The following is a 7,465-nucleotide window of genomic DNA, read 5'->3' on the forward strand; positions in this document are numbered from 1 at the left end:
TTATTAATCATTAGTGGTCCATCGTTCGGCCCACGCGCACGTCACTATCACGGATGCGTATTAGTCACGGAACCGTTCTTTTTGTCTATGATATGTATCGTACTTCCGATTGGGATGTCTTAGATATTTTGCGGTTGCATTGTCTCACGATATTTAATTTTGATTCAAATTCATATCTCGTAGATACCACATTCAGAGATTAATTATTAAGTTCATATGCTTAATTTTCTTAAGAGCCAAACATTGATGTGACAGAGATAGAAATGTCTGAATTCTGTCAGCAACTTCAAAACATTGGCTCAACTCGTAGAGACGAAGACTTAGAAAAAAAATAACATCGCAGCCGAATCTTATAACGTGTCCTCTTTCCGAGAAAAGTCACTTTGTGTGATATTATACGAAAGTAACGTTAAGTTTTAGCGTACAATGGAAACAAACAGTTCGTATGCCCATCTGCCTTCAATCTGAACTCAAACAATAGCCAAATTACACATTCAGTCCAGTTATCTAATGCGTTACAATTAATTGCTTTCATATCAATCGTATGGAGTTACATCAGTCCTTTCTATAAGAAATCGTTCGTAATTACACATGTTACATGTACGAATATTTTAACTTATACTGTCTTATTACTTAGTGTAATGACCCTGCAATAAGTAAATAGTAGAACTATCTATGCTAACATCTTAATTGATAGCTATTATTTTCACATCAATATTAAATGTGGATGAATATTTTTGCAATAGACAGGTATGTGTAAGTATATTATTTTTTAAATAGTACAACACTATTGTTTACTTGGGCATATTTAAATCCAATTCCTATATGCATAATATTTTTATTATGAAAACAAAAAAAATCTTGATTTGTTAAAAAAGAAGAACGCTGTCTCTGTCGCCGATGTTTTTTTTTAACTGATGGTCTATGTCTCCGTTTTAGCATTTAATGTATAAATTAAATTTAATGTTAAACCTAACCTAATAAATACAAGCCGTTTGAGTATTAGCACAATTCTATATTTTTTTACTGATTACTGATAAGTCTGTTATTATTAAACACGCCTATCTCTATTCTCTATTATCCTACTAACTAATTTAATTCACCAGTAAATCTTGATCTTCCATACTCAAGCCGCGGTAGGCAGTTCCTAATTTTAGATAGCCCAAATTGAAAGTGAAAATAAATGATAATCGATTAATATCTGTGTCGATTTCGTGATCGAAATATGCCATGGACCGATACAGAGTTACGTAATATCATGGGTTACTGCCTTAGGTATAACTTCGGTATAGTGTTTACCGATTATCTAGATTATTTCCTAACTATTTTTAGTCTGAACTGGAAAATACTGAAATGAGTTTTGCTATGTTATTTTACTTTCGTTCATTATTGTTACGTTAACAATTGTAAAAAGTAGATTTTGCATGGTTTTTCGATTGTCTATTCCATTAATGCACCTAGTCGAGCTTATCTCAGGAACTATTTGGCCGAATTGAAAATTCTCTTCATTGTCAGATAGCCTATTTTTCCAGGAAACACTTTTATATACATAGTTGCTCAAAGTAATTTTCACAGACCGCAAGCAAACTCTCGGTACTAGCAAAGATATTGACTGACAGATATTGGCAAACAGAGATGAGAACTTCAGCGGACCTAGTCTTCTAGCCACAATTATCGTATAACATAGTACAATATGTATGTAACAAATAAGATTTTATTTGTTACATATTGTATGTAAGTCCCATGACCGCGGTGAACGTAATGTCACGCCAAGCCAAAGGTTAGCTTACCATTCGCCCAAGGAATGTCCGATCCAATTGCAATTTAAGCCTACCTAAACGCACTTACATTAGTATGCAACGAGTTTTGCTAGTTCTTATACAAGTACCTAAGCATATACGCGTACCTTGTTTTAGTAGGTGTGCAAACATATGAATTTAGATGATTTATTCTTAGATAGTGTTTTGTTTTTCTAATAGCGCTTCCAGCTTCTAGCTCTGCCAATGAGAAATAACTACTTGTTAACTAAGTATAATTTCAGTTCGAAAATCGTTAGCAAAGGATATTTAGTTGCTGTTTAACCCGCTTCCCGTGGAAGCTATGTACTTACTCACTTATCGTTCCTGAATAAAATGAAGCCTTATGTAACCCGGTGGTAGCGTAAATTTCTTACAGAAAAATAAATTAGTAGTTTCAAAACCTTTAAAAAACAATAAAAAAAACAATACATACTCTTTACACCTAATGCTAGTATAGAAGGAAAGCTTGTATGGTGTAAGTACTGATAGATAGATTAAAATAGATTTAACATTAAACTATCTTAACTATCCCTTTCAGAAGCTGACTGTACTAACTTGGTATCTAATTACTTCGGGAAAACACATCCCTTGCATATTCCTAATAACCTATGAATACCTACATATACAGACGTAGGTCTGCAGCAGTCGAGTAAAGACGCAAACTTTCTTTCATGCAACCTCTTTAAAAAAATATTGATAATAGCAACTGCATAAGAATTGATCGCCTACGCACGCCTCCACAGTCTAGACTTAGGATTATTAGGTACTTACTCAATTGTTGACAGACCACTTTACAGCTAAGATTATGTAGCAATTTTTATTTTATCACTCGATCAAATGATACTGAATGCAAATTGTTTATCCATCAATATCGTTACCTAGCAATTATCAAAATGTATGAAATTTTATTTACCTAAAGTATGAAAACTGATATGAAAAGCAAATAACTATTAGATAAGAGACTTCACACCTTTGTAATTATTTGTTCTCACTTTTGAAAATAGTGGCGAGAAGTGGTCTTTCTGATAGCGTCGCGGCGCTGTTAGTTCAGATTTTCTCCCTAGATGGCGTTGAAGAAAAGCGCCCCAAAGCTGAATCGCGGTGTTAAGATTCTCCGCCGTTGAAGGACCCTCGCTTGTAATTTTGTTGAAATCATACTTACCTGGCGTAGGGGATACCGTGATCAGTGGTACCAACTCTACGTCTTTTTACGTAGATCTACGTACTTTAAACCTTTCTTGCGAACCTACGAACTTTAGTCCCAGAATCTACGTATTTTCTATCAAAATTGTTCAAATTTGCAAAATAGACTGAATGGGCATAATTACCTTTACTTTCGCAAAAAAAAAATAAACGTTCCGTTTCATACTATAGTTCGGCCATTCAGAGAATGCGTTCCTGACACGTCGCGATTGAACTGACGACGTAACTTTGCAATGGCGTTGCAGTTACGATAAAAATATTTTTGCTGGTTGTTTACCGTTTTAACAATTGAGGAGCATTAAAACAACATTATTATATCAATAATCAATGAATGTAGTTACGTCGTCAGTTCAATCGCGACGTGTCAGGAACGCATTCTCTGAATGGCCGAACTATAACGCACACCCCTCGCCTCGCCACTCAACACGTCGCGCCATTCATTTGAAACGGAGGAGCCATAAATAAAAAAAAAAATGAAATGTGACGTGACCGTCAAAGTGTCAAAGTGAATCTTCATAACCTAAAAAAATATTATTTTTCAACTTCCCGCTCAATTTAATAAAAAAATAATAATTTAAATAAAGTGATGATACTGAAAGTAAACTTGTTTAAATTAACTACAGGTGGTATAAGTTTACCAGAATCTCATGGCAAATAAGCCAAACTTTATACACAAATATATTAAAATCCATTCATTATTTAACCTTATTTATTTCATACCCTATGTGCAAATATATAAATATCTATATAAATAAATGATTTTATATTTGCATATTTGCCATGAGATTCTGGTAGACCTATAATTCATAGATTTTTTGTTTGCTCACAGTAATTTATTTTTAAATTTATTGTTTGTCTGCTGTCTACTACTTTTAGGGTAATATAAATTTTTGTTTTATTTACTTTTACCTACCCTACTCTCTTAATTTCACTCAGAAAAAAAGTACGTAGATCTACGTATTTTCTATATGGCAATTTCACATTTCTACATAATTTTCTTTATCTGACCTACGCCTTTTTTAAAATCCGAGTTGGCAACACTGACCGTGATCAAGAAGGCGGTTCCCCCAGGGCGAGGTCCATCCATTGCACTGCGGATGGGTTGACCCCTGCGATTATCCCTAATGTGGATAACTCGGACGCGTTATTTTTGGTAGTGGGGACTGCGTACGCGCTGTCCCCTCAGATTTCACTTAAAAATTGTAGAAGTAATATAGATTGTGGCTCTGTGTCATAAAAAGTACCTAATGGTCAATTGTACCGGGTTCTAAAAGAGAATTAAAAATGCATCATGTATGCAATCCCAATTATATAAAAAATAATAACAAGTTACAATAATGAAAAAGTCACAAGCTAATTTTATTAATAGCAGGTGGCAGAGCGGTAAATCAATCCGATACCTTATCTCTGATTGCGATAATTGTTAATTCACTAGGTAAGTCTAATTTTTCATGATCGTGCCCACACAAACCTCCTAGTCTCTCGTTAAATACAATTACAAGCCAAAACCACCAACATCCGTAAAACAACGCCCTACTAAATCTATAACAATAATTAATCTACAATTTATACGACCATAATGACCACATAATTTACATACAATGAAAATCGCCCTTATGACCTAGAAAATAGGAGTTATAATACGGATTTTAATGAAACGAGAATGTGCCACGGTAATGTCTTGAAGGACCTTGGGTTTTGAAAGTGCTTGCAGTAACCGGAACATAGACGTACTTACCCGTATTACGTTCCAGGAAAAGTCGAGAACATAAAAAGTGATATTTTAATATTAACCTTCATCATACCGTTACGGGATCTAGAGTAATAGGCTGATAACATGCAACATTGGTCAAATTGTTCTTGTACGAACTTGGCTATTACCACAGTTTATCTTAATAGTTACTTGCTATTACTTACTTGATTCATAATATGTACCTGCCATAACATAGGTAGATGTAAATAAAACACTACTGCTCCTGTGCGAATTCGTACGGGATAACTTAGAAAAAACGTTGGTACCAATTGAGTAGATTAGGATTATGAACATCAAACATAAATAGCCATTGAATTGCAAAAGCAAACCAAAGCTAAATAGGACCTAAGTAAATGCATAAACATAAATCACGTACTTACCTATCTATCTATATACATATAATAAATCTGTAAAAAAACTGTGTCTGTACATTGAATATATTAAAAAAATAATAATTGGGTGGGGTTTAGAAACAGTAATGGAGCACAAATCCAAAAAAAAAATTCTGTCTGTTTGTCTGTATGTCTGTATGTCTGTATGTCTGTATGTCTGTTTGTTTGTACACGCTAATCTTCCGAACTACTGAACGGATTTCAATGTTTTTTTCTTTGTTGTATCAGTATTAAGCCTGGCCAACATATAGGCTATAATTTATCTTCGAAACTTGAAGACCTGATGCAGAACTCTATGCTGAACTCTATGCAGAACTATATGCTACTATAGTGTACAGGAATACTTAGAAGATAGAAGCTTAAAATAATAAATAACCACCTCTAGATATAATTTAATTTGTTGTTTTAAATGTATTATAAATAAAAACAAAACAGTATTATGTCGTTCCTAAAACATTGTGCAATAATAGTAGATATAATAATTAAGATAATAAACTAAAACTACTGTCATATACCTAAGTAGATGTAAGCTTAACTAATAATTAATTCTAGATATTGTTAACTTCTTATAAATTAATGTAATATATATATATATTTATAGTTTAAGTCATTATTATAATACTTTAGTTTTAAGTTAATTTGCTGCGCCCTAACAGGGTAATGTGTACCTAGCATAAGATGCATCTGTATACATTTTGCAATAAATAAATAAATAAACTCCAACAGACCAACAAAACTATAAGAGATACAAAAATGGTGCCGTGGTAATTTTTTTTTCATGTGATGAGCATTTTCACCTGAGATAATAAATTTTAAGATCTGGAACACCTGATGTGGAACCCCAAGAGCCCAGCTTCTCTGTACCATATACAGGTATGACGTTTTAGCAAAAGTTGTTCAATCTGATAAGCACTCTCTGTTGACTTATAAAAATTGAAGATGTAAAACACCTGATGTGGAACTCCAGGAGCCCAGCTAGACTATAGCATATGAAGATATGACGTTTTAGTAAAAGTGGTTTAATCTGATAAGCACTCTCTATTGACGTATAAACATCGAAGATCTGGAACACCTGATGTGGAACTTCAAGAGCAATACTACACTTGAAATGTTTAGAAATTAATGTTATGAAATAGGTATGGTGAATCAAAAAAAGTAATTAGTCCGTCTTTTAGATAACCCTAAAATAACGGACACCTATTTTTCTTTTCTCTCTCTCACAAACAAATAATAACGAAGATACAACAACGCTTAAATTTCGTGTTAAGTCACTGCTTAGTATAAATTTTACATACTCAGACGTGGCGTCACGAGCCCCCACTCTCCGACTTTGTTGCATTATATCTCATTATTATTTTGTATGTCTCTTCCAGACCTCGGGACTATAGAGTTCCGAATTTTTGGGAGGCAAACGTGGGGCCGAAGCCAACACACTGAAGCCCTTTTGAGACAACTTTCATGAAATGGTGACACAAAACCGACAATTATCCCTTTATACACTATAGAAATGAACCCAAGGACAATCCCCGGTGGACGTCGTTAAAAAAAAGACAATCCCCGGTTCTGTGCTAAACTATTGCTAACTATGGAGGAAGACTACTTGGGCTATTGTGATGGGATGTTAGTGGATGACAATGTATTGGGTACATGTAAAAATGGCAGGTGGAGACTCGCCACTTCACTTACTGGGCCCCCGGGAACCAGTCACTGAATAGCAACAAGAGGGCAACAGGGACATGAGCGGCTGAAGGTTGAGGATACCTCGGTGGACTTTAAACGCAGATTACGCGCTCCCTGTGCTTACCATGAGGCACCTACCCTCCGAGCAGGGCTACTAATCCTGCTCTAGCGACTCCACTCTGGACGGCCAAGCCAAGCCAGAGGCGTGAGACCTACCCCCGTCATGGTTCACTCCGACCGGCCGGAGATGGGGGACAGTATACTCTCCCTGGAGAACTCAGTATATATAGCCCCGCGGGGTCGCTACTCCCCGTCATCAGCCTCAGATGTTCTGCGGTGCCTATATCTCATTATTATTGTCGTTATTATCTGAAGAGCCTTTGTCCCAATTATGTTAGGGTCGACTTCCAGTCACGATGCAACTGAGTACCAGTGTTTTACAAGGAGCGACTGCCTATCTGACCTCCACAACCCGGTTACCCGCTCAACCCAACACCCCTTGGTAAGACTTACTGGCTTTTGACTACCCATAACGACTGCCAAGAATGTTCAATGACAGCCGGAACCTACAGTTTAACATCCCCTCCAAATAACGGTCATTGGTATCCAAAATATACGTAGAAAGTACATACGAACTT

General features: G+C 35.5%; 1 non-coding gene across 1 annotated transcript; it reads left to right on the top strand.

Moving 5' to 3' along the window:
- The first annotated feature begins 4,023 nt into the window (after positions 1 to 4,023).
- Positions 4,024 to 4,185, top strand: LOC124635589. The gene has a single exon (XR_006985032.1). It is a non-coding gene; the product is annotated as a U1 spliceosomal RNA (small nuclear RNA).
- Positions 4,186 to 7,465: the final 3,280 nt, after the last annotated feature.

Source organism: Helicoverpa zea, chromosome 1, assembly GCF_022581195.2.
Source record: "Helicoverpa zea isolate HzStark_Cry1AcR chromosome 1, ilHelZeax1.1, whole genome shotgun sequence".
In the NCBI taxonomy this organism is placed as follows: Eukaryota; Metazoa; Arthropoda; class Insecta; order Lepidoptera; family Noctuidae; genus Helicoverpa; species Helicoverpa zea.